We start from the raw sequence: 27,690 nt of genomic DNA on the forward strand, positions 1-27,690 counted from the left end.
GCCGTCACATGCTGGGCTTAAGTCAGGCGGCAGAAGTGCATTCACGACAGTGTCTCTAACTGCACCGAGCAGATCAAGGTCAAATTAAAGTAGGTCAGCTGGGAACATGACAGGTGAGTCACAAGCAGCCTGCCCTTCTGCTCAGCACCTTTCCTCACTAATCAGTTTGGGTCCCTCTTGTTCAATGCAGCAGATTGAGCCAGTCATTTAAAAATCCATATTCTACCCCGGGAGGGACGATACTGGGTGTCAGGCTGACGCTCTGTGGTTCAAATGCCAATGCACGAGCTGAGGCGGCCCTGGCTGTCCGGCTTCCGTGACCCCAACCAGCCCTTAAAACACTGCAGGCAGAGAATCAGGAGATTGCAGAGCGCCACAGTCTCACTGAGAGAGAAATTACTTCCAGTTCCTTAGAAACCGGAATGCTCAAAGCAGCACTGGAGCAAAATGGGCTCCGGCTAGAAACTCATCACCCCCCCTCCTCCCTTCAGCGTCAGCTCCACTGGGTTAGCGCTCCTCTTGGAGCAAAAGGCCCTGCGCCATAGTTCCAGCCCCAGAAGTTCACGCTCTGAATGTGGAGCCGATGGTAAACAAAGGCCGCCCCCAAAGAGAATGGATATGTGCTCTGTGGTCAGATTTTCCAAATTCAAAACTGGGACCTATACTTTAAGGGGGAGAGCTGTTCAAAGCTGGAAAGCCTGGGACTTGGGGGTCACAAAGCATGGAGCCTCGTCAGAGAGGTCTCCTCTGGCTGTCCAGTCTCAAGTGGCCCTTCCTGGGGCACCTGGGTGGCTCAGTTAAGCGTCCTACTTGATGTCGGCTCAGGTCACGATCTCAGGGTTGTGAGATTGAGCCCCCATGTTGGGGGGCGGGGGGGGGTCTGCGCTCAGCGGGGAATCTGCCGAAGATTCTTTCTCTCTCTCTGTGTCTCTCCCCCCATTCTAAAATAAATCAATCTTTAAAAAATAAAAATAAATAAAAGTAAAAATAAAGTGGCCCTTCCTGTGACTCACCCACCACCTGTGGGTTCTCATTTCTTAATTTCTGAAATGGTCTCATTTCTTTGCATCTCCTCGGATTAGAATGTAAGCATCATGACAGCAGAGACCCCTTCTGTCTTGTTCTCGAATATTTCCAGAGCAACTAGAATGGTGACTGGCTCATAGGTACTCAAAAAATATTCACGTGAGGAAACGAAACAAATCCACGCCAAACCTCCAGAAGAGCATTCTATGGACCAATCTCCCTCGGTGCTCATGGCAATGTGATGAGGTGAAATCATTACCTCTTCTGTAACAATGAGAAAATCAAGGCTCAGAGAGGGTGTGTGTTTTTCCCAGGGCTGCACATCTAATGAGTTCATGGAGCTGGAATTCCAAGCCAGGCGCGAAAAGTTCTAATCCTGGCTTTGAAGTGAGCATCTGTTGCTTTTATAATTTAGAAAAAGCAAAGGGGAAAAACTTTAGAGGAAAAACTACATATCAGAAAAAGCTTTACATCAAATGATCTAATATATGACAGATTCGGTTCCTGTGTCCCCAAACCTCAGCCCCCCCTCTATCTGTAGAGGGCATTGGCACCACAGACGCACAGCCAGAATGGAGGAAGGGTTCTGGAGCCCCCATTATGGAGGGTTCCTTCCTTCCCTTCTGTGGAGCTCGGGAGGCCAGGCAGGGAGGGGAGACGCCATTGGCAGGGACACCCGTGACTCCTACTGCTGTGAGAATCAGCTGGCTTACTCCATAATTTGCTGGAAAGTTTCCAAGGAGAGGCCTGTGAGCAAGTTAGAAGACTATAAAGTGGGCTTGGCATGTGCCTTCCCCCATACCCACACCTTGAAAACTGGAATAAAAAAAAAAAAGAAAGGAAGCACACTTTTTAAGATTGAAATTTCAAAAATCTTAAAACTGGAAAGTAGAGATTTACATTTTACCTGAATTTAGAACACTGAACCCTGCTGAAGCTAAGCGTATGCACCTTTATAAGCTGTACATCACAGTACAATTCCTATTAGTCTGATACTGGGGGTGAAAACTCCTCCCCAGGCTGTCTGCTAGATGCAGGCTATGGCTTGAATTAAGTCAGCAGGTCAGTCTCATCAAAATGGTCCACCAATTCTAGTGTGTAGACACACTTCTCAAATATGGGAAAGAAATGAAAATGGCAAATGGTATCGATAAAACAGGTTTTTCCAAATGCTACCAGGATGGCCTAATAACCCATGAATATAAACACCCTACAGACACAGGAAGCCCTTCCTGATTGTGAATGAACAGGGGTAAGATGACAGACGGGCCCATAAGCTAACCTTCTGATTCTGAATTTCTGAGCTAGAATTCCTGGGGGGGGGGGTGCTTCATAGTAAATGTCTCATGAACAATGTTGGTCTTGTGAGACTCTCTCATGTGCATTTTTTGGAGGGAGGCTCCATAAATGTCACTAGATTCACAAAGTGATCTGTGACCCCAAAAGGCAGGGACACCCACCAGCCCTTTCTGCTGCCGCTCCTGTTTTCCTTGGACAATCCTGTGACATACATAATGACATGCGGAGCCCCCCTGGCTTGCAGAGTAGACAAGATGACATTGACAATCAGGGAAAATTGTCCAAGCTCTTGCCCGAACAGCCCGGCCACTGGGACTGCTCAGGTCAATGACTGAAATGAGGTGACTGGCCAGAAGGCACTGAGGAACTTCTGAGCTCCAGTTTGAGCCCAGTGCCCAGGCACAACCAGAAAAGACCAAGAGAGCAACCTCAGGGACAGAAAGTCTTAGGCAGCACGAACTCGGGAGCAACAGCCTGGGACAGGAGACGGAACAAGGGCTTGGCAGCCAGGCAGAGCTAGGTTCAATCCTGACACCACCCACGTACTAGTCATGTAGCCTTGAGACTTGAGCCTTGAGGGATGATGGCGATGACAGTGAAGATGACGACAATGGCGAGGACCACGACAATGAGACAATAATATCTACGATGAGCTATTACTTACTGGCAGCACAAAGTCTAGAGTATAGCAGACAAACGTTTCTAGGCTTATGAGATAACACATGTTGTTTACTTTTCACAGTGACACATGACCCCTCTCTCGATTCTCTCTGTCTTCTAGATGTGGAAAAAGAAGGTTAAAAAGTTTCAGTAGCATGCCCAAGGTCCACAGTTAGTGGGGATTCAAACCTGGGTCTATTGGACTCTAAGCCCCTGCTCTTAACTCCACTGCACTGCCAAGTCTCAGTTTCCTCATCTGTAAAAAGGTTAATAATACTCACCCTGGCAGAGTGGGAAGGGTGAGACAGAATGCATGTGAAATGTTTAACACAGTACCTGGCACTCAGGAGCTCGAAAGCGTAGCTATTAATGTCATGTAATGTCATGTCATGTCATGTCATGTCATGTCATGTCATGTCATGTAATGGCATCTGGACCTTTGGGACAGAGAAGGACGGTGGGAGGTAGGCATCTGGCAGTACAGATGGTGCAGCATTCAGTTCACAGGGCTCGACAAACAGGACTAGGAACTTTGGACTGAGGCTTCAGAGCCTGGGCTGGCATATTCTCAGTGAGGAACAGAGAGGGGACACCTCAGCAGGATGGCTAGGAATGTATTTACTCAGAGATGAAGGCTTTTCATTGCAAGTTGGAGAGGACTGGGGACTTCTGGAAGAAGGAATAATTCAAGCTCCAAAAGGAAGTTTTCAAGAGGCTGCAGTACCAAACAGCATGGCTCTTCCTGGGCTACGAATATATGCCCACCGACAACATGACTCTCTAACACCCGAGGGAGAAGAGTCCCCATGTGTGTTTGTGGTAAGGGAGATGCCGAACTCCCAAGTTATTGGTAAACCCTGTCCGGGACATGGGCGGAGCAGAGGCGTTCTCAAAGAGAAGAGAATTTGTTAGAGCAAGTCTCCCTGGGAGTTAAATATGAGGAAAAGTACTTGTTGCAAGAAGGAACCAAAGACTTAGTGGGGTTATAGTGTATAAGAGCAAAGGGCACGTCTGCAGGAAGAAGAATCGGTCTCACTGATACCGCCATCTTGACTACACTGTGACCGAATGTCTGAACAGAGGACTCTGTAGAGCAGCAGAGTCGCTCCTCAGAAAGCCAACGGCACCGCAGACAGCGTGCCTCCCAGAGCTGACATTTGCTTGGAGAAAAAAACTCCACAGAGGATTGCTCGCCTCTTCCCAGACTAGCTTACCCCCTGTATTTCTGATAGAGGAATTGCTGTACCAAGTTATCCCAACAGGAACCAAAGATCCTCAAAGGCCTTCACACCCTGTCATCAGTCCCCTCTCCGCCATGCCCACAGCCCTACCCAGGACTCAGCATCAATTTCCTGGACCATTTTAACTGCCTCTAACTAGTTCTGCTGCCTCCTCCTACAGTCCAGCCCCCACACTGCCACCAGCTGGCTTTCTAAAATAAAAGTGCTGACCACGTCACTCACCTCCTGAAAGATGTCTACTAGATTTGCACTGCCTACAGAATAAACGCCAGAGTCTTCACTTGCATTAATTCATTCAGTTTTTTTTTCCCCCTCACCAACCTAATGTGTGATGATCACCTCCTGGGTGCCAGGCTGTTTTATGTCCTGGAGATGGAGCGGAGAATGAGACAGGTGAGACAAGCACCCAGCCTCAGGAACTCACATTCTAGTCGGGTAAGACAAACAGGAAGGAAGACAGGTAAGTCTATCATATAAAGGCAGGTAGTGATGAGTGCTAATGAAGAGAAATAAAGCAAGGTAAGCGGGCCAAGTGATGGGGCCAGGGGTGGAGTAGGGGACAGTGCATTTTTAGTCCCTGAACACAACGACCATAAGTCCATTCTTTTCTGCCCCCCCCCCCCATTTGAACAGAGTCCAGAATGGAATGAAGGTCAGCCAGGCAGGGATGTTGGGGAAGACTGATTCAGGCCGAGAACAGTAAGTGCAAAGGCCCTGAGGCAAGAAAGAGGAACAGCAAGAAAGACACAGCAGCTGGGATGAAGTGAGCAGAGCAAAGAGTGCTAAGTGATGAGACCAGAGAAGCAGGATGGGCTGGCAGCCCATGGCAAGGAGTTCAGCTTCTATTCCAAGGATGCTAGGAAGCCATCGGAGAGTTTTGGCAGGGAAATGACACAATCTGATTTACTTTTTCAAAGGTCACTCTGCCTGATTCTGTGGAAGACTGACAGCAGTGGGGCCAGAACAGAAACAGGGAGACTAGCTGCGGGATGGGCGACATCTGGACGAGGGTAGGGAGATGTGGTGGCTTTCAAGATACACTCTGATGGAACAGCTATCAACAACCCAAGCAGTGAGGCGCCAGGGAAGGAGCAGGATCCAAGACGACACTTGTGTGTTGGACCCTCATAACCAGGGAAATGGGCCTGCCACGTAAGATGGGGAAGATGGGGGAGGAGTCATAATATCTTTGCCTTTTTTTTTCTTTTTAAGAAAAAATATCAAGACCTGTGTTTAGTTATGTTGGGTCTGGGATGCCCATGAAACATCAAAGTGTGGATGCTGGAGTGGGCAGCAGGTATGTGGGTTGGAGCTCGGGAGAAAGGTCTGAGCTCATCACTGTATGGATGACCACCAGGTCCTCCACCTCTTGGCCCCAGCTCCAGACCCGCCCCCAGGTGTCACCTCCTCTAGGCTCTGGCCTCTGCTCTGTGGCTCCCCCTGCCAGGAAAGCTCTGTCTGCACTTCTGTAGGGTAGACTCCTGCTCATCGCTTAAGACTTGCTCAAAAGTTACCTCTTGTCTAAAGGCCCTCCCGACCGCCCTCAGCCCTCCCTTCTCCTGCGGTGCCCCGGCGCATGCCCCGATGGCCTTGGGTCACCCCTATTCGCACCTTTCCTCCTTGTGAGCTCCTTGAGGGTAGTGACCATGAGGCTATTCCTCCCTGCAATCCCCTCCTAACATAAGGCCTGCGCATGGCAAACATTTGCTAAATGAACACAGTCCTCCTCTCTGTAACGAGGCACACAAGAAAGTACATGCGTGCGCATTAACGCACACCGCGGCTGCTGTCTGCGAGGGAAAAGGGGAAAAATCCGCTGTTGCCCATGCGGCGCTAGCACAGCTCAATGGGGTAGAATGGTGCCTGCCCTCCAGGAGTTTCTTAACAGGACAAAAGAGCTTCAGGAGAAGCATCTCGGGGTGTTGCGAGGTGTCATGAACACCACCGCACCTGAAAACGTGTCTTGGGTCTCACTGCAGAAACACCCAGCAAGTCCAAACACAAAGCACTCAGGAGTCAGATGCAGAGGGAAGGAAACCGCCCTCGTTTCCACGGCCTCCTGTACTCGCGAGAGTGAGCCTGGAAGCAGGTCCCCCTTGCGCTCTTTCACAGATAAAAACCATGAGTATCAGAGACGTTAGGTGATCTGCGCAAGGTCACAGGGCTGGGAAGTACCAGAGCCAGGATTCAGTCACGTCTTCCCGAAACCACTGCCTACGTTCCTTCTAGCACACTCCATAGCCTCCCCCTATCACACCAGCTCGGGGAGCAGCCAGGAGCCTTAGGGACCCACGAAGCCCCAGAGCGTGCCGAGGAAATGGAACTCTGGAGAGGGGTGTGATGTGCCCGCTGTTACTGGGGAGTCACCAGTGGAACAGAAGCTGGAATCCAAGCCTCTGAATCCCGGGCCGGGCTCTAGGAGCACTGCACCTGCACTCTGCCAGGTTATTTCTTACAGGGCAGAGATAAAGCCAAACACAAAGCTTTAACAGTCTAACCTATCTGCTTACACATACCCTAGAAATAAGTGCAAGGGGAATGGGAAATTGTCTTTTGTGTCAATGATGACTGCTGTGTGATTCTGGGGCCCCCACTAATAAATGGGACACTAAGTGAGGAGCACTGTCACTGCCCCAGGAGGGTTACAAGACCAACTGCGTGGGTAGCAGTTCTCTCATTCCTTGGGACAAATGTTCGATGCCCACCTACTGTGTGCCAGGCACTGAACAAAGCAGTGGAGGCCAGGGGAATGAAGCCCGCAGTGGAACCGTGGCTCCCCGACTCGTGTAATAATCAGCATATCAGCCCCTCTAAGCCTCCGTTTCTTTATCTGTAAAGAGTCCCTGTTTCACAAAGTTGTTCTGGCTGCTAAACGGAATGACACATGCCCCTGGTATACAGGAGTGACGCAGCGAGCATCAAATGGCTGGTAGTTGGTTCCCTGCTGAGAAAGCAAAAGAGCTTACTCATACTGTAGGAAAAAAGGGGATGGAAAGAAGGGAGCTATACCAGCGCTCCTGTAAAAACTTTGCAGAGTAAACGAGCATCAATCCTCTGAGGATTTACCAAAGCATAAAGGAATTCTTTGAGAAATTTTGAGTGGCTGAGTATCTTAAGGCTGGGTGGGGAGAAGGTGAGGAGGCAGAAGGAGAGGAAAAAGGAAAAGAGAGAGGATGAATGAATATATCAGTGTATTGGTAAGAATCAATGAAGTTAACATATATACATACAAAATAATGTAACTTGATGGCTAATGAACGGAGTTGGCTGTTCATTATCTATAGCCTTACTGTCTCCATCAAACTCCTCTTCAATCTTCAATACCCTACTTGTTTGATGACTTCTTTCCCCTCACCCCAGGTTAATTAATCTCTGCTCTGTTAATTGATTCTTACCAATGTACACATCACATCGTGTCTGCATATTGGGTTCCCCTACCTAATAGTGAGTTCCTGAGAGTACACGTTGTATATGAGTCATCTTGGTGGCCCTCCTCTGGCCCCAGGATCCCCAGCCAGCAGCCTGCAGTCTGGAGTATCCCCAGAGGAGAACCTTCTCTCTATAGCAGGAAAAAGAGCCAGGACTCACATTTATAAGTATCCATTCTGTGCTGAACATAGGCACCTTTTAAATCTTAATTTATGTATTCCTCAAAATGCCCCATGAGAGAATTATTATCCCTATTTTGTAGAAGGGGACACTGAGGCTCAGGGAGGTGAGGTCAACAGCCAAAGTTTCATACTGCTAGTAAAAGCGATGAGACAACGATTTGATCCCAGGTCTATCAGACTCCAGATCCCTGTTTTCACTAGACCAGCCCCCCTGCATGGGTCTAATGAAGTTGAGGGTATCCTGGAAGGGACCAATGGTGTGGGCATCAAATCTCCCTGCAGGCTCATCAGTAAGGTGAGTGCTAAGGAGCTTTGGCCAACACATGGTAACCTGGCAACAAAAGCCAAACACGAGGTCAGAGAGGCAGAGAGGAGGCCTCTGGAGAAGACAGAATTCAAAATTTCGCATGCAGTTAGCACGTGGTGAGTCAACCATCTCCCCAGACCCATCCTGTCTGAGAAGGAGATACATTCTGGGTCAGTGGTTCTCAGCCACGTGTGATCAGCTAAGTCCCCTGGTCGAGAATTCACAGATCTTTCCCAATTGCTGGGGAAACATTCAAGAACATGATCGTGAGCATCTCCTAGCACTGCTAGGAGAAAGCTGTGGGCATAAGTGACCACAGAAGCCTGGAAATGTCCCTTCCTTTTCTTTTTTCCACCTCCAGCTCAGTAAAGGAAACTTCCATGATGTGCTGTAGGCAAAAAGCTGTATCTTACCCTCGCAGGGGTCTGACTCCACCACTTCTGGAGTCAGAAGAACTGTGTTCAAGGCACTGTTCCTTACCAGCTGTGCCACACTCAGTACAGCAGATCTTCTTTGGGCCTGAGTGTCCCCAGATATAAAGAGGGGGAAGAGGGGAATGCTGGCTTCACAGAGAGGTTGTAGGGAGGGATGCTATGAGATAATACATGTGGGAAGAATCTGTCCATGTAAAAGGGTGTTCAGATGTAAAGAAGGGGTGCTGGGAACCTCAGGTACCTCACTACCTCACCTGCTGCCTCCCCCTCCTCAAGTCTCCTGGGCCGAAGGCCTGGCACTCCCTGCTGCAGCCCATGTAAATGCTGACCCAGCCTCTGTACTGAGGGCTCTGGGGAAAACCCAAGCAGCCCTGGGAGAGCCCTGGAAAAGGAAGCTGTGATTTAGCTGTTACTCTTCCAGAGGCTACCTGGCACAACTATGATCCTTAAATACATATTTATTTTTTAAGGTTATTTATTTATTTGAGAGAGAGAGAGAGAGAGAGAGCACAAGCAGGGGGGAGGAGCAGAGGGAGAGGGAGAAGCAGACTCCCCACTGAACAGGGAGCCTGACACGGGGTTCGATCCCAGGACCTGGAAATCATGACCCAAGCCGAAGGCAGATGCTTAACCAACTGAGCCATCCAGGTCCCCCCTTAAGTTAAGTATTTAATAATTAAATTGGCTACAACGGTTGAGGAGCGTTTTTGTCATCATGTAGGATGATAACCATCACCAAAATCAAAACATGAAACTCATTTAATTAAACCTATAGATTAAGACAAATGTGTCATTTAGATGGCACATGTATGACTTTTTAAAGTTTACTTATCTTCTATGTGCTCAAGCAAAAAAAGCTAGATTATTAACACCATAACTGGATACTCTTGGGTGGAGCATGAATTGGTCCAGCCTTTTGGAAGGGCAATTAGGCAATACCGATTCAAATTTTAAATGCAAACTATTTCAGCCAGAAGTCCCACTTCTTGGTATCTATACCACAGAAAATCTCATGCAGAAGTTCACAAGTGGGCACAACAACGGCTGCAGCAGCAGTTGGTACAATGGCCAAAGATCGGAACCTGGGTGTCTGCCAGTATGGGAATGATGCAATAAACCTGAAATGTATCCATACCATGGGGTACAGCTGTCAAAAATAATATGGCATATTTCCCTGTACATATCAACTTGAAAAGATGACAATAACTGGCAGGTGGCCACTGAAAGTCACAGAACGTACGAAGAGAGAAATTCCATTTTTACAAAACAGAAGTAAAAATGCAGGGGGCGCCTGGGTGGCTCAGTTGGTTAAGCGACTGCCTTTGGCTCAGGTCATGATCCCAGGGTCCTGGGATCGAGCCCCGCATCGGGCTCCCTGCTCGGCGGGAAGCCTGCTTCTCTCTCTCCCATTCCCCCTGCTTGTGTTCCTTCTCTCGCTCTCTCTCTCTCTCTCTCTGTCAATTAAATAAATAAAAAAAATTAAAAAAAAGAAGTAAAAATGCGTATTATTGGGGATAAGGGCAAATGAGGGAGGGGGAACAGCGAGCAAATAAAGTCTAGGACTATACCCAATAAAATCTCAGAAGTACCTATTTTGGGAGAAAGTCGGGGGTGGGGAAGTCATGAAGACTTTCTTCCTTCATGTGAATGCACTTCAGTGTTGTCTGCATTTGTTACAAGTGTATACTCTTTCCTGATGACAGAAACAAAAACTAGATCTAAAAGGTCATAGAATAATAATAATTTTTTAAGGTTTCAGTGTTTGCAAGGAGTCCCCTAAAGTAACCACCTCCTCTCCCATCTCTGCATGCGGCCACTGGTCCCCTGTGCACTCCTGGACTTGCCCAAGAAAAGACCAAAGGTGGGGATGGCCTCCAGGACTGAGAATCTCAAACCCCTCCCCTATTTCAATAGGAATTCTGCCAAATTACAACCATGTCAACAAGATGGCTAATAAAAAGGATTAAGTGTCTTGTTCAAATTTACAACATCATAAATTACGGAATTAAAGTTCACTTGATTTCAACCTCTCTTAAATAGGGGCAATCAAAATTTATATCCTGCATTATCCAATATTTTATGTTGACTTATTAAGTCATGCTGAAGAGTTCTTAAAAACTGCTAATGAGGAAATCCCATGGGGAGGAGAGAAGGTGACTCTCCTAAATCCAAAAGAGCCTCAATGAAGCTTGGGTTCTCATAAAAATGTCAACTTCTGGGGTGAAATAACCTTCCTATCTATGGGCATAGTTGCTCATGAAAATAAATTGTTGCAGTGTCTAAGAGGTATTGGTTCCGTTAAGCAGAGACTGCCAGCTCAGTGATCTGCAGGCTGTGTAAAGATGCAGGGTGGGGCCAAATGGAGAGATCAGTGCCTGGAGGAGGGACCACCACTCTCTTTTGAGCATTGCCATGAAGAAAGATGGACCCCATGCTGTCAGACCTGCAGGTTTTCATGCAGAGCTAGAAATCCAGATTTCTAGACAACACCTACCAAGTTTCAATTGCCACTAACTGTAAAGTTTTAAAATAGCGTGAACACTGAACCAAATACACCTGCAGGCCGGATAGGGCCTGTGAGTCGAGTTCCAACCTCTGCCCGAAAGTATCTACATTTTTTAACGGGTAATTTTCGTTCAATTTTATTTTCAGAAGGATGGGAGGAGGCAGGGAAATAATATGGAATGAGAGTCAAGCAGCTGATACTAGCAATATATTTCTAACGTACTTGAGAAAACAAGGGTAGTTGTTCATACCAAATTGTGAAGACATTGTTTAAAATTACTCGGCTATCCTAGGCATAAAAACACTTGAGAGTGAGAATTTCCCAGGTCCAGAGCAAATTTCCACAATTTGCTGTCAGTGAACCTACAAGAACTTAGCCTACTACTATGCATTAGCTGTATATCCTAAGACATTTCAAATAACAACAGCAAGCACAGAAAGGTTCCTGGCGCCAGGTGCTACTTAGGCGTTTGGCACCCAGGAGCACCAGTGTGGGTCACACAGCCTCTGGGCAAGATTCCAGGAAAGGCCTAACAAATCTCCCTCCAAAATGAAAAGCCGAAAAAACCAAGAATTTAGCCTTAACATCATCAAATTGTGCTCATTTTTTCCAAAGCCCAGACACCAAGATATATTTGTGCTAATAACAATATCTGCATGTAATTCACAGTTCACGAAGTGCCTTTCCTATACCTTATCTCGCTCCTCAGGGCCTTTAACTGCATTTTAGACTTTGTATCTTGTCTAGAGTCATCTTACAGTTGTTATTAACAATACGACTTTTAAAGAACAACAATAACAGATCCTTGGGATTTCTGACATGCCGGGGCTCAGCACATTTTCATTTCACCTGCACAAGAACCTCATCGAGATGATTACTATTATCACCATCCCATTTTACAGGTGAGGAAACTGAGGCCTACAGAACTTGGGTGGGTCGACCGAGTCACAACACTCGCAGGCACGGAGTCTGACATTCCAGGACCAGGGCGTGAGACCAGCATGCGAGTCCCCTTTAAAAGTGGAGTCTGAGCTTTAAGCAAACCTCAGTTTGCTGCGGGCAAATGTACCTAAGGCGTGGCCAGCGTCCTCCTGCGGCTCCTCCCCCATGCCCACTTTCCCCATTTGGTCAGAAGCCATTTATTTTATTTTTATTTTTCCCACTCAAAGCCAGGTTGAGTCACTCGGAGCTCAGCCAGCCTGGCCCCAGAGGGCCCTGGAGGCCTGGTGAGGTGCCCCCCCCCCCGGGGGGAACGGCCTGCCTGCCTCCAGCCTCAGCAGGGTAGCCCAGCCTGCTGGGGTCTAGATGGGGCTTTCGCTGCACTGCTCTCTGAAGGGGGTCTGGGAAGCGGGTGCTGACAGTCACAACAGCCCTGTGAAGCGGTCACTGAGGTTCCAAACAGGGAGAGGGGGGAGGGGAGGCGCCTGCAGCTTGGGAGAGGAGAAACTATTTAGCCTGTGGCTATGAAATATCTATTATTCAAGGTCCCCGCATCAGACCCATGAGGGAGACACAGTCTGTAACGTGCCCCAGGATAAATTATGCAAATAAAAACAGGGAGCGAGAGGTACACACACCCCTTCGCCCACATACACTCACCGACACAGGCACACGCACACACAAACTGCATCAGCAGCTGCTCTTAAGGTATAGTGACTTCTGTCCTCCCTCACCTGCTTCCGCAGACCCCTCAGCCCTGACTCTACAAGGTGCTGCCCTGCCACAGACACCACACCCCGGCTGGCCCCCAGGGGCTCCGGAAGAACGGGGAGGGCAGGCACACGGCTCATGAGGGCCCTCGGGGGTCCCGGCCATCCCAGAGTGTGTGCAGGGCCCGAGGAGCAGAGGAAGGTGCTGGCTCCATCCTTGGGGGAGAATGGGCTCCACTTCCTTAGGAAGCTGCAGGAAAGGACACAAGTTGCAGAAAAGGACAAAGGGAGTGGGCCTGAGGGTGTGAGAGGAAGGGACTCTGCTGAGGTACAGATGCTTCCTCAGCACAGCGGCGGGGACGGGGACACAGGTGAGGACAGAGGCTAACACGCACAGGGCCCCCCAGGGAGCCCCACTGCGGTTGCCGGCCCAGACGCCTGCGGTTCAGGGGGCACAGAGAAAGAGTGGGCGGTCAGGCAGGCTGTGGGTCAAGTCTGTGTGGAGCACCTACCTAGCAGGCAGGTCCCTGCAGTCCTGGGCTCACTGGGCTGCCCGGGCCGGGGGGGGGGGGGGGGGGGCGGGGGCAGAGCAAACTTGCGCTTATCTACAACCACACGAATAAACAAGAGACGGGCCCCTGTGGCGAGCGCCGCGAACGAGCGGGAGGGCGGGCTGCGCGCATGCGTGGCAGAGGGACGGTGGCACAGGAAGAACGGGGCAGAGCGCAGCCCGGTGCTCCACAACCCAGGCACCTGCGGCAAACCTGTGCTCGCCTGTCCTGCGTTACCTGGGCCTCAGTCCCCTAAAGGGGGTCTGTGGGGTACTAACGATGACAGCACAGCCAACACCCACTAAGGCCCTGGTACCAAGTGCCTGCCCAGCAAGCACTGTGCCCGCACATGCCCCCTGGCTAGCAATCAATAGGCCGTATATAATGATAGTGGTAACAGTGACGACAGGACCAGGTCTCTTACCCTGGAGGTCTGGGGAGGCTTCCTAGGAGGAGGCAAATCAGGGAGAATGGGCGCGGACGAGGCAAACCAGAAGGAAAATGCCTTCATGCAGCGGGAGCGGCTGCTGGAAAGTCCCGGAAAGGGAAAGCAGCATTCTACGTCTTACCGGGAGAGGACAGCAGCTCCAAGTGCCTGCTGGAGCACCCTGGTCAGCAGGGCACCTCCGCGGTAAGAATGGCTCCTTCCTCTAGGAAGCCCTCCCAGATTACTGTGAGCCCCCACGCAAGAGCTGCATTCTCGGTACGATTTCCCAGTTCCCTGTGGCAGAACTAGGAAACGGAGAAGGTGCAACAAGCGTGGAGCTGACGGCCCCACAGGGAAGCAGGAGCACATATACTGGTGACTGGCCAGGTGCACAGTGCCAGCTCCCATGGGGGATACAGACACTGCCCTGGCATCTCGGGTCAGAGCCCCTTCCTGTTTGCCACTCCTCAGTGCTCACCCAGGACTGGACAAGTTTCCAAATGCAGATAAAGAAGCCCTGGGGGCATCTCCACAAAGGACCACTAACTGTCCTCCTCCCCCAGCCAGAAAAGCATCCTCAGCTAGACCATGGCGGAGGGAAGCTGTCAGCAGTGAGCAAGAATCATTATTTTGGCTAATTTAGGAAGTGTGCGACTCACCCAAGATGAAGCTGGGTAGACCTCATTCCTGAGCATTCCTTGATGGATTATTTTTCATTCTGAATTGCTATTACCATTCCAGCAACAACAGGAGTTTGTTTTTTTTTGTTGTTTTTTTTTTTTTTAAGTCCGGGGCAAAAGACTTTAGAGAAGTGACATTCCTCAAGCCTCAGTTTGCCAGGAGACACAACAGGTAGCGCCCAACCCAAACCCCCAGCAATGCGTCTTGCACTCAAAGCTGAGGGGAGGGGCGGCCCCGCGGAACGCAATGGCCAACGAACCGCCAATTCGAAATACATTTGATCACATTATAGATCTGTTGTTTGGCTGCACAAACAGACTTTGCTATCCCTCCTCCTTCAACAAACACTTCCTGAGCCAGGTGTACTGTGCTGTCTCCGAGAACCCAGAGATAGTGTGTATGCGTGCACGCGTGTGTGTGTGTGTGTGTGCACGTGCACGCACGCGCGTGTGTGCACGTGCACGCACACGCATGCACAGGCATGTGTCGTCCCCACCCTTAAGGAGCACAGTTTACTGAGCATGTCAAGTGGTAAGTCAACAGTTACGCTGATAAGTGCTTTGGGAGAGAGAAAGGCAGGGTGTTCTGGGAGCCGGCAGGAAGGTCATGTCCAGGACACAGAGAGGAGCAGCGTGGGAAGGAAGGTGTCCAGAAGATTGGAAACCCGTCCTGAGCTGCTGAAACGGGGAGCAGGGGGCGGGTCATTCCCAGAAGGGTCCAGCGGGGATGGCTGGCGGGAGGCTGGGCTGAGGTTAGAAATCGGGGGTAGGGCATGAGGAATGTGGCCCAAGGCCTGATCATGAAAGACCGCAGGCCCACCGAAGGGGCTTCGGCCTTACCCTAAGAGCAATGAGGAGCCCTCGGAGAGTCTGCAGCAGGAGCAAGCCATGATCAGATGAGTGAGTTATAAACATCATGCTGATAAGGAGTGTGGGGGTGGACTGAGGAAGGACAAAAATGGACACAGGAAGACCAATTAGGAGGCTGTTGAAAGGAATCCAAAGGATGAGTCCTAAGTGAAGGAGCAGGGAAGGAGGAGAAGCGAGTGGACAAATCAGAAGATGTCCTCTTCAGGAGGACGCGGTAACCAACAGAACAGGACGGTTGGGGGAAAGGACAAAGCTAGGGATGGCTCGTGCAGGAGACACAACTTGGGGCTGCAGTTGCAGGCAAGGCAGGCAGCACGGGGAGACAGACGCACTCGCGGCAAGGGCCGGGGTGAGCACCAGGTGCCTGCGGGCAGCAGCTAGCGGTGTGGCCTGGGAGGAGGTTCGGGGCTGGCTCTGAAGTTCTGGGGGGCTGCAGGGTGGAGGTGAGCAGTGCAGGGGCTCACCCGGGGATGATCCTTGCAGCGATGAGAAAGAGACCGAGTAAAGCCTTATTAAGGGTAAGGACCAAGGAAAGAGAAGTGGCAAAGCAGGCTGTGGAGGCGAAGCCTCTGAGGCTGGAGGAGAACCAGGAGAGGCAGGCCAGGTAAGGAGACTGCACACCTACCAGGGAGGGGAAGGGAGCACTCAGCAGGCCACAAACATGGGACCTGGACAGGGGCTCCGCACTGCTGGGAGCACTCAGTTAGCTGGTAGCCACCGTGGCCCAGCAAAAGAATTAGGGAGAAGTGTTGACAGTTCAGCTGACGTCTGTAGAACCCTCAAAGAGAATTATGACTTTGTCCCCAAAAGCCACTCTGTCTCACTTCATTTCTTGGTGGGGCCTTCCCGATGACCCTAACTAAACTACTGGGCCCATCACCCTCCACCCCCTTCTCTCACTTTATTTTACTTCAGAGCATTACCATGCCATTATACATCTCACACATTTGTTCTGTCTCCCCTACTAGAAACATTCTCATGGGTAGCCTCATGAGGACAGAGAACTTGTCCTTTGTCATCCCCAGAACCACAGTGCCCAGAGCAGTGCCTGGCACACAGAGGAGGCTTGTCCCAAGCCTCCCGGCTCTTTAGAAACAACAAATATGTACTGAGTACATCCTACATGGCAAAACCATGCTAGATGCTGGGGGGAGTGCCAGTAAACAAGACAAAACAGGACCCTGCCCTCAGAGCTGAAAGTTGGAGGTGAGCAGAGAGAAATGCCAAATATTTAAACAAAAAGTAGATGACAACTGCCATCATGCGAGGCCTGGGATCTGACTGTCATGCCTTCTAGTGCTATTTCCTTTCCAAACCCAAGACTGTCGCCTTCTCCAACTAAGGAAAATTTTACCTGGGGAAACAGTGAAAGTATTTGAGATTTGGTCTCGGTTTTTTTCGGAGATCCCACGCTTCCTCCACCCTTTCAACAGACTCCTAAGAGGTGGAAACACCCACTACAGGCTCTGAATATTTAACCTGTGCAGCTCAATCTTTCTCTAGTCCTTCTACGTAAGTAGGAGGAGAAATTCCAGACTCAAGCGAGAGAAAACAGGGAGCAGTGTAAACCAGGGTTCAGATCTGGGTTCAAATCTCTTGTGACCTTGGGTAGGTTTCTCAACCTCTTTATGATTTGATTTTCTCACTGCTGAAGTGGTAATACTAATTCCCTGTGTTAGGGATTGTTGCAGAGATGACATAAAATGATGCGTACCAAGCACCCAGCACCGAGCCTGGTACATAGTGAGAGTTCGATAAACGGTGGCTGGAAAGCAGTTACACCTGTTGCTTTTACGACCAGATCTCAAACTGCTATATTCACACCAACTAAGCCAAAAACACCGTAGAATTCAGCCCAAAGAATGGACACTCGAAATACTCAGAGCACAAACTGACATCTGTTGGAGGGCTTGAAGAATTATCTCAAAGTCCCCTATGTGGGCAGACTCGGCAGTAAGAAGTTCCTTGGTCTACCCTCTTTTCAGTTTCTTGGTCTACCCTCTTTTCTCCCTCAATTTAGGCAAATGCAACTATCTCCCCAACAGATCACATCTTGTCTCACGGCAAGAGTCCAGACATGGGCTGGGCCCCGTGGTGCAAGTTGTGACAGAGCTATGAGCACCACACCTCAAAGGGAGCAGAAGGACACAATCACAAGCCCAATGTACACACAAACCCCCACAAAAGCTTGGCTCCAGAGACGGAAATGAGGACTGGTCATGGCATGCTGTGCCTGCCTCAAAGCTAAAGAAAAGGTAACTGTGACATGCAAATGTCCAAATCATATGTGCATCTCCCTTCTTTTACCAGACTCTCTCTGAGGGGCCTCTTTCTTTCACTGATGTCTCTGATGCTTTATCCCTCATTTATGTGCGACCCTGTGCAGCGTGGAGCCCTCAGCCCCATTCCTCTCTGTGGGATCACGTTCCTCAAGGCCATCTCTAACCCACTGGTCACCAAGTCAGCAGCCTTCCTTCAAGTCCTTCTCCAGAGTCTCTGCTGCCCCCTCCTCCTTCCTTCGTGGGACTCTCTCCTCTTCCACCTTCTTCTTCCATCCAGAGCTATGCACACTCCCCAATGCTCGGCTCTCTGCTCATCACGGGGAGAACTCATTTAATCCTATGGCTTCCCTTCTACATCTCCGGACCAAACCTCAGTCCAGGCTTCAGCCCTACATCTCCAATTGTCTACTGGACGTTTCCTGCGGATGAACCACTGTCATCCTAAATTCGGTGTATCTAAAACCAGATGCATCAGGCACCCCTCTCCATCTCCAGTCTCTACATTTGTCAATGGTACCACTGTGAACTACCAAACTTTCGTTTTCTTTGGTTCCTGTCTTTAAAGTCCAAGAAGACTATAAATCCTATGGTTCTCCCTTTGCTATCTCTCCTATTGGTCCTTCGCTCCCACCTGAACCACTGCTAACCACATGATGTCACACACGGATTGCTGCTGCTCATTTGAACAGGCCCCTGGCCTCTTGTCTAGCTATCAGATGAAAGGTCTTAGCATGTCACTTATGCCATTTCAATTCTTTGCCCAAAATAACCTCAATGGCTTCCCACTGCATCCGGGATAAAGTCCAAATGTCTCAGCCTGACATTCAGGGTCTAGAGATGGAGTCTGCAAACTGGAGCCCACGGGCCAAATGCTACCTACCACTTGTTCCTGTAAGTAAAGCTTTCCGGGGACCCAGCCACGTCCATTCATTCACAGATTAGCTGCGGCAGCTTTCATGCTCCAACAGCAGGGCTGAGTCGCTGTGACAGAGACCACATGGCCTGTGAAGCCAAAAATATTTACCATCTGACCCTTTGCAGAAGATGTTTGCTGACCTTGGTCTAGAGTAATCCTATCCTGCCAAAGGTCTTGCCCGTGACTCTTCTGGATAAAGCTCTTACTCCTGTGGGTTTGCTGCTGTGAGCCCACTTTCTTTATATCTTACACCCAACTTCTTGAACCCAAAAAGCTTACTTCACTCCTTTTTGGACTCTTCCCTCCAAACACAGCCAAAGTCCCACCCTCCATGAGGCCAGCTGTGTCCATCCCCTACAACCCCGGATGCCCCTCCTCTGGCCCCCCCTCTCTGCATCTATCGCAGAAACAGTGAAATTGCACTTCTCCTGGGGGTCCTTTCTGCCTGTACTATAGGCTTCTCTAGAGTCTAGGCTTGGTAACCTCCACAGCGCCATGCCAATGATAACTTCCTTGCCCTTTATTCCAAATACCGATCCTCAGTAGCATAATTCAGTAAGGAGGCATCAAACAAACTTACCAGTGAAGTCCTAGGATTCCACATTTGAAAATTTAAGTTTGGGTCCAAAAGTGTGCACTCTAGCCAGCACCACCTAAAAGCCAATGAGATAAGAGTTTAGCCTTAAGAGAGAATAGTTACACGCTGTCTTTAAATTTACAACCCCCAATAAGTTTGATTTACCATCCTCTCAGGATGCCCATTTCTGTTACTTTGTCTAGAAAATCCTGCTCATCTTTCCAATCCACTGGACAGTCTTTCCCCCAGCAAGCCAGGCACCTCCTCTCAGTTCCCATGGAACTCTGGTGAGACATTTATGGTAACACATGACATATGGGAGCACAATTTCTTATTTAGGAATGGGGGTCTCTAGAGTATAGGCTTTTCAAGAGAAGAGACCTATTAAATTTACCCCTTCTCTTACCCCACCGCCTAGAACATGGTGGGCATTTAGATAGTCGTCAAGAAATATTTGTAAAATGGGTGGACAAATAACTCACTCAATACATTAACACGTAGCTGGGTGTTGAAAATTCTGCTAGGCCACATTTTTCCCTAGAGAAATGCATGCCTCAATCCCACTGATTTTAAAAGCAATGGTTTAGCAGGAAGGATTAATGACATTAATCTTCTAAATGCACACCTTTGGAATGGCACTCCCCTGGGCAGAGAGCCTTCAGAGGCTCCCAGAATCTAAGAAGGCGAGCCCAACTCTGTAAACAGCCTGCCAGGCCTGTACCAACCGGCCCAGCCTGAGTCCACAGCCTCAGCTTGCACGGCCTCCCCTACTGACCCCACTATCCAGACAAACACAGCTGATAGCGGGTCCCTTCCCTCTCTGCATTCCCTCCAGTTGGATGTGTCTCTCCCCTTCTCTCCATATTATCTCCTCTTGAAATGCCATCCATTTCCAACATTATATCCCAGACCAAGTTCATCATGGGGCCAATGCTTTTTTTCCTCTGGTGTGTGTGTGTGTGTGTGTGTGTGTGTGTGTGTGTGTGTGTGTGTGTGTGTGTGTGTGTGTGTGTGTGTGTGTGGTAAAATACACATGACGTAAACTTTATAATCGTAACCATTTTCGGGTGTACAGCTCAGTGGTATTAAGTACATTCATGTTGTTGTGTAACCATCACCACCATCCATCTCCAGAACTCTTTTCCACAAAACTGAAACTCTATACCCATTAAACAATTAACTCCACTTTCTCCCTTCCCCACCACAAGTCTCTGAAACCCAGTAAGTTTTTGTGGAATGAATAAATGATGAATGAAGACATGAATGAATCTGACCTCAACCCTCCCCACAAAACCCAGAAGTACTGTCCCTTTCTACTAGACTCCCATGGCACTGTCTTCATCTTTCTTGGATTTATTTCAATCAATCTTAAATGATCTGTTTTGCACAACTGTATTTTTCTTTAGTGGAGAAACTGTGACTTATTTGAAAGGTTAAGCTGGGGTCCCAAAGCAGGCATTTGGCCTGTCCTCCATGTTGCTGGATCCAATAAGCAAGTCTCAGACCTGGTCTTAGGGCTTTTGGTACCAGTAAACCACTCCCTCTTACTTGATGACCCTTCTCACTTGGCTTCCAGGATAGCACTCTTGGTTTTCCACCCACCTCACTAGCTATTCTTTCCCTTTGCTGGTTCTTCCTTATCTCCCTACCTCTTAATATCAGAGTGCCCCAGGGCTCAGGCCTTGTTCTCATCTCTTCTCTGTATACCTCCAGTCACCTCCCGGTGGTCTCACCTAGTGTCTGGGATTCAGGTATTATCTGTATGCTGAGGATGATGCCCAGATTTCTCTCCAAGCCTGGCCCTCTCCTCTCAACTCCTGGCTAGTGGGATATATCCAACTGCCTGCTCCCAGTAAGATGTCATGTAGACAGGAGATCTGTGTAAGTCATGTTCAATGTGTCAAACCTAACCACTTCGCCTTCCCCCAGGCCTGCTCCTCCAAGCCCTCCCCATCTCAGTTTAAGACAACGTTATTCCAGCTGCCCAGGCCAAAAGGTTAGAGCCATTCTCGTCTCCTTTCTTTTACGCCATAGTCCAGTCCTCACCAACATTGGTTTTTATTTCAAAATACATTCAGAATATGACCATTTCTCACTCCTTCCACCATTACCAATGTAGATGATTGCAAGAGCCTCTCAACGGGTGTGCCTACTTCCCTGCTTTGGCTCTTGGTGTCACTCCTCCCTCGATCCGTGGTCAATTCCCAGTTCAGGAGGGAATTGGTCATAACATCAGTCAGATCGGGTCATTTCTTTGCTTAAAATCCTGAAAAGCCTTCCTAGCAAGGACAATGGCCAAGGGATGAATGTTTCTAAATTAGACCTGCAGGCCCCGGGGCAGGCTCGCGGGGAGGAAGGGTCTTCAGGCCAGGGTCCTCCTCCCATCCATCTCTCAACTGGCAGTGCCAGCTGCAGCTCCTATTATCTGAGTTCATAAAGAAAGGAAACTTTTTAAAGGGAGAGAAATACAATCAATCAGCTTTCTTTTCCAGTTAAGGCACCGCAAAAAGCCAACAACACTCACATTTCTCAAGAAGCAAATAAGATATGTCAAGTCTGCCACCACTTAATAACTAGTTTCCAAAGATAAATCTAGCCTTCCAGAGAATAGTTATTACCCCCTCGGTGGCGGTGCTGGGGGTGGTGATCCTCCTTAAGCCCCTCTTCTTCCTGCATCCTCCAGCTGGTCACCAAGCCCTGGTTGCCTGACTGTCTCAACTTTATCCCACCCCTCCTCTTTACCGTGCTGTGGCTGGAGGTAAAGTCCAAACGAAACAACTAAGGACTTGAATTAGTTCGGGTCTCGTCAGCTCTCCCTGGAGCTCCAGCAACAACCTCCTAACCAGTCTCCCCACCTCTAGTCACTTATTTATTTCCAACCGCAATCCCAGACACAGTGTCTGGAATGATTTTAATAAAACCTAAATTTGATCAAGTCCCCTGCTTAAAATTCTCCAAAGCGTTCCTCCATTGCTGTACTATAAATTCTTCAAAACATATTAGAGTAAGCCAGGGTAAATCTTTTTTTATCTTCCATAGACACTTTTCTGCCACCTTCTTAAAAAGACCACGAATGCCCCAGTAAGGGTGGGCAAATGATCCAGCCCAGATTAGAGTCCTCCACTCCCTGGCAACGGTGATTAGCTGTAGAGGATAAGCACACTACCCAACCTAAGCCAGTCAGAGACTTTGTCTAGACTTGATATACAGATGCAGCCACTTCACTGCAGTCGCTAAACTGGGGCTGTCAGCAGAGGTGCCCCCACGAGGAGGGTGGTCTGTCTGCGGGAGGAAAGACTGATACCAACCTACAAAGAACAGAAGACAAGCGGCCATACGGACTCCTGGTGACACCAGCTCCCTTTCTGGAACATCTTCCTTTTGTGAACTCCTACAGCGTCCTGCCCAGTTACGGAACCAATAGCGACCCACTTACATGTCAGCCAGTGGGGGTCCCGACAGGCCCATCATGCCATCACCCGTACCTGTGTCTTTCCCACATTGTGTCCTCTGCCCAGAGCGCATGCTCCTTGGATCTTCACATAGCAGCCAGACTTATAGCTCTATGGAGCCTTCCCTGAAGGGCAGCACCATTAGTCTGGTTTCCCAGATGTGCTCTCAATGCCTGGAATATGCCCACTCTGCTGCATCAGACGCCTCATGGCCTTCCCAATTTTAGCTGGTGGCCCAAGCTAGAAACCTCATCCTCACCCTAGTCTCCTTGCACTTCCTTGTTGCCCTGGGGACTTTCCTCTCCTTCCTTTCTGCACCATGTCTGTTGTCACAGCACGGGACCCCATTATCTACTACCTGGACCCAGGTAACAGCCTCCCATTTTCTCTGCCACTCCCCCACCCACCCAACCCTCCACACCACGATATAGCTCTCCAACCAGCTACACAATCAAACCCCTGGGATCTTAAGCACCCCCCCCCAAACTGGCTCCAACCTAAACTCTCTAGCTGCTCCCAACCATTGCCACTTCCAGGAAGATGGAGTACAACAAAAACTCCTGGACAGTATATGTAATGCAAACGTAAGAAATGTCTGAAAGGCAGAGTGAAGAAGGCAGACCAGTTAGCGATCTCAGGACCTCAGGAATGAATGACACCATGGTGAGTTCCCTGCATTTTCTTTCTTTCTTTTTACTTGTGTGTGTGTGTGTGTGTGTGTGTGTGTGTGTGTGTGTGTGTGTGTGCGTCATATATCCCAGACTTGGAATTGAAGAAGCCAGCGATCTAGAAATGCAGAAGGTACATGTGTGTGTGCGCGCGCACACACACACAAAGCTTGTGCCCTCTAGCAAGACAAAACTTTTAGATAGTAACCACTCTATTGCAACCAATCACTACAGAAAACCCTATTCCATCCCCGCCCATACCAGCAAAATGCAAATGACATCTGCAAAAATCCCTCTTGTTAACAATCTACTTGATGGTGGAAGACTGCCTTCCCCTCAAGACTAGGAACAGACAATGATGTCCACTCTTACCAATCTTATTCAGCATGGTACTAGAGGTCCTAGTCAGCACAAAGGACAACAAAGAGAAATAAAAAAAGCAAAGAAGAAATAAAACAAATCTCCATTTGCAGACGATATGACTGCCTATGTAGAAAATCCTGAGGAATACACAAAAGACATTCCTAGAACTAATTAGTGAGTTTAGCAAGGATGCAGGATACAAGATAAAAAAATTTATAAAAATCAGTTTTATTTCTATATACTAGCAATGAACACATGGACATCAAAATTAAAAATACAATGCCATTCACAATTGCTAAAAAGAAATACTTAGGCATAAATATAATGTCTTCCAATGAATCATTCTACAGTCTATCCACATGGGTTTACCTCTGCCACGAGGGCAGGAACAGTACTGTTTTGCTCTCCGGTGAAAACAAAATACCTAGCCAAGTGCCCAGCACCTAGTAGGCACGCAACGTTTGTTGCCATGACTCATGCCCTGCTCTGTTTAAGACAGACTTTCTCCCCCTTTATGCTCCCACTGAGATCCACCACTGGGCTCCGTGCTCGGCGAGGAGTCTGCTGGAGATTCTCTCACTCCCTCTCCTTCTGCCCCTCCCCCAGGCTTGTGTGCACCCTCTCTCTCTAAAACAAATAAATAAATCTTAAAAAAAAAAAAAAAGACTATGAATTGCTTGGCTGTGCTAAAGAAAGTACTGTGCAGGAGGAAAGCCTACTGTGAGAGAGGTCAGGGCCCAGAAGGCATTCAGATATCTTCTCCCCAAAACTTTGCCCCTCTTACTTCTGTGGGGAGAAGGTGAGACTAACAGTCATTAGGCGAAAGCCCAAAACCTCAGAACAAGCCTGACTCCTCTCTGTCTCACACCTCCCCCAAGCCCACAGCAAGCCCAGTGGTTCCACCATCAGGACAGACCTCAAATCCTGCCCCCGCCCCGGGCCCCGGGAGCTGGCTACTCTCATCACTCAGCGGGGCAACTCCAACAGACCCTAACTTCTCTTCCCTCAGTCGATTTTCAACACAGTAGCCAGAGTGATCTTTTCAAGATGTAACTCAAACCACGTCTGTCCTCTTTCAAAAACCCTGCCACGTTCCTGGCCCCCCTTGGTCATTCCCAGGGCAACCAAGTCTTGACAGTGATCCCAATGGCCCAGCCCCCATGACGCCCCTGCCCTCACTTTCTGCCACTCTTGTACTCCTGCCACGCTGGCCACCTTGACACTGCGGTTCCCACTCCCTGATGCTCTTTCCCCAGTACACACACGACTCACTTCTTCCCTTCATTCACTATGGCATACACTCCACTACAAGTTCACAAAAACCCATTTCCTTTCTCTTAGGGGCACATGGCTAGACCCTAGTTCCCAAGAGCCTCCCTCGCAAGAAGGAGCAAACACAGGCCTGAGTTCTGACCAATGGGTGGGAGAGACGCAGGCTTCTTCCAGACAGGGCGTAAAAACTCCCCCACAAGACCCTCTCTCCAGCTGAATGGGAAGCAATCTGAGGGCCTTGAAGAAGGCAGAGCCGTAAGATATAAGAGGGGGGTCCCTCGGGGCGCCTGGGTGGCTCAGTCGTTGAGCGTCTGCCTTCGGCTCAGGTCATGATCCCAGGGTCCTGGGATCGAGCCCCGCGTCGGGCTGCCTGCTCAGCGGGAAGCCTGCCTCTCCCCCTCCCACGCCCCCTGCTTGTGTTCCCTCCTTTACTGTGTCTCTCTCTGTTCAAATAAATAAAATCTTTAAAAAGAAAAAAAAAAGAGGGGGGTCCCTCAATAAGCATAAGGGAAAGGAGCAGCCACACTGGAATCTTTCTGTACTAAGAAATAAAGTTTCACTGTAAATTAAGAAATAAAGCTTTCTTGAGTTGATACGCTGAGATTTGGGGCTTTGTTTGCTAATTCACCCAACAGTTTGGTCTCCTTCTCAATGAGACCTTCTTTGACTACTCTAAAATTCTCCCAATGCTTCTTAGGCAACCTCCTCGCTTTATTTCTCACCATAGTCCTTATTATCATATTGGGTAATGTACATTTTATTTTTTTTTCTCCATCTCCCCAATTTTGAATGTGAGCCAAAGGCAGGAAATTTTTGTGCTTTTTTTTTTCCGCTTTGCTGTATCCCCTGGGTCTAGAACAGTGCTTGCCGTGTTGTAGACTTGATGTTGAATGAATGAATATATGAATGTATGAATGAAGTACTTGGGCTCCAAGGTCAGAAAGGCCTTGGGTGAAGCCCCGCTCTGCCATTTATTAGCTGTGTGACCTGGGGCAAGCTATTCTACCTCTTCAATACTCATTTTCTTCATCTGTAAAATGGGGGAAGTAATAGTACTTTCTTTATAGAGACTGGGAATAATTGAGAGCATGAACATAAATACCTTACTACAGGGCCTGGTAACAGCTCAGTCTCCATAAATGCTAATCGCCATTGTTATCAACTCAAGAAGACAGGACTGGGTGTCAGGCCCTAGCAAGGTCACTGGTAGGAGTTGAATGGATATGTACATGCACAAACTCTTCTGGGAGAAATCGTGACAAACACCTAAGCAGTGAGATTTAAGAGCTGCCTAAAAGTTCCCAGTAAATTGCCAACGATCAGAAAAACATGACAACTGGTGTCAGGGGTGATGAAAAGTGTGTGCAGAGTCTGCAGAAAAGAGCTACTATGGGAAGAACACCACCCAAATGATGAGAGATCACTTTGTGCCTTTTAAGAAACAATTTTCACAGCAAAGCTCGAGAAAAGAGAGACTTCTTGCATCATGGGGACAAGGTAATAAGGTTATAAAAATGGAACTCAAATAAACCACACACAGGGCCCACATGGGCCCAATTTTCCAGGAAAAAACAGCGATTGCTACAGCATTCAGATAAGGGAGTCACACTTGGGCCTCAGCATTGCCAACAGCTTTCAAAAATCATTAGGCTGCAGAAAAGCCCCTGGGTTTGCCAAATTAGCAGTGCTGGCTCTCACCGGCCCCTCTGTCATGCTCACCTATTTCTACTGACAGGAGGACACAGACAATGATACCCAATGCCTGTGCCTACTTCCCTACCTTCAAAACACAGAATCATCCAGAAGGAACAGCACCTTACCATCTGCAGCCTGGCTGCCCTCTCCGGAGGCCCGCCCAGCTCTCTCCTTGACTCAGACCTGCTCTTAAATCTCACCTCCTAGAACTCTGCTGGCCCCTGTGCTGGGCCCTGTTGACAAACCCGCGCCTCGAAGCTCTTTCTTCCTGTGGCCCCTCTTGGCTCTCAGCAAACTCCCCCACCCCCACCCCTGCAATCCTTCTCACCTCCACCCTGACCCCTCTTCCACCTGTGTACCCCTGATCACCGGCATGCCAAGCTTCTGGTTCTAGTGTCTGTTCTTCCCCTATATCAGAGGCAGGACAGCTCTGTGGTTAGAAGCAGAGATTCTGGAGCCAAATCTCTACGGCAGTATGGTCTTGGGCGGCTAATGAATTCCTTTATGTCTATTTCTTTATCTGTAAAATGGAGGCAATGACAGCACCTCCCTTGGGTCTCTGTAGAGATTAGATGAGCTAATATATAGGAAGTGCTTAGAACCATGCCTGGCATCTGATACACAAGGTTTTAGCCAAATCCTAGACATATCCCCATGTACTTCCACCTCCATGTCCTCTATCTGCCTTTTAGCTTTGCTGGCAACGTCCAGTCCCCATCTCAGCCAGTCCACAAAAGCAACTCCTCCATCACACCTTCCTTGACCCCCACCCGCATTCCCACGCTAGCCTCCCGAGGAGATGGAATTCCGCCCTTCTCTAACAGGGTGGGGCTGACTGCCCCAGCACCCTCTTCTTAGTTGCCCTTGAAGGACCATCAGTTTAGACTTCTTTTATCCTTCCCACTCCTAGTTCATGAGCTCCTCGGAAACAAGGGTGGTGCATTGGGTTTTTCTTCCCCAAGTATTCTTCCCCGCAATCTTACACACTGTGAAGACTCAGCTGACATTTGCTGGATTAGGTTGAAACAGTCCACGCAATCATCAACCAGAGACTTGAAATGGCAACAAGAGATCAGCAGGGCACAGGAAGCCTTCCCCGCCACCCCAAAACCACACGGATTCCAGCCTAAAAAGAGCACTAGGAACCACGTCAGTGACGCTTGTTTGTCGGTTTCATTCTGGTTGTTTCCTTATGACCAACAAA

At 49.0% G+C, this 27,690-nt stretch overlaps 1 protein-coding gene across 6 annotated transcripts in view; it reads right to left on the reverse strand.

Moving 5' to 3' along the window:
- Positions 1-27,690, reverse strand: part of BMAL1 (basic helix-loop-helix ARNT like 1) — a 99,899-nt gene that overhangs the window by 50,941 nt on the left and 21,268 nt on the right. For 5 of the 6 annotated variants that reach the window (XM_088017940.1, XM_028116761.2, XM_028116760.2 and 2 more), the window contains exon 2: positions 19,040-19,112. The gene's annotated coding sequence lies outside the window, so the exon portion shown is untranslated. Of the gene's footprint in view, positions 1-18,423; positions 18,546-19,039; positions 19,113-27,690 lie in introns of all 6 variants that reach the window. The other variant, XM_028116758.2, reaches the window with a different exon arrangement.

Source organism: Eumetopias jubatus, unplaced genomic scaffold, assembly GCF_037043125.1.
Source record: "Eumetopias jubatus isolate StellerSeaLion01/CBP00866 unplaced genomic scaffold, mEumJub1_p1.0 scaffold_13, whole genome shotgun sequence".
Lineage (NCBI taxonomy): Eukaryota > Metazoa > Chordata > Mammalia > Carnivora > Otariidae > Eumetopias > Eumetopias jubatus.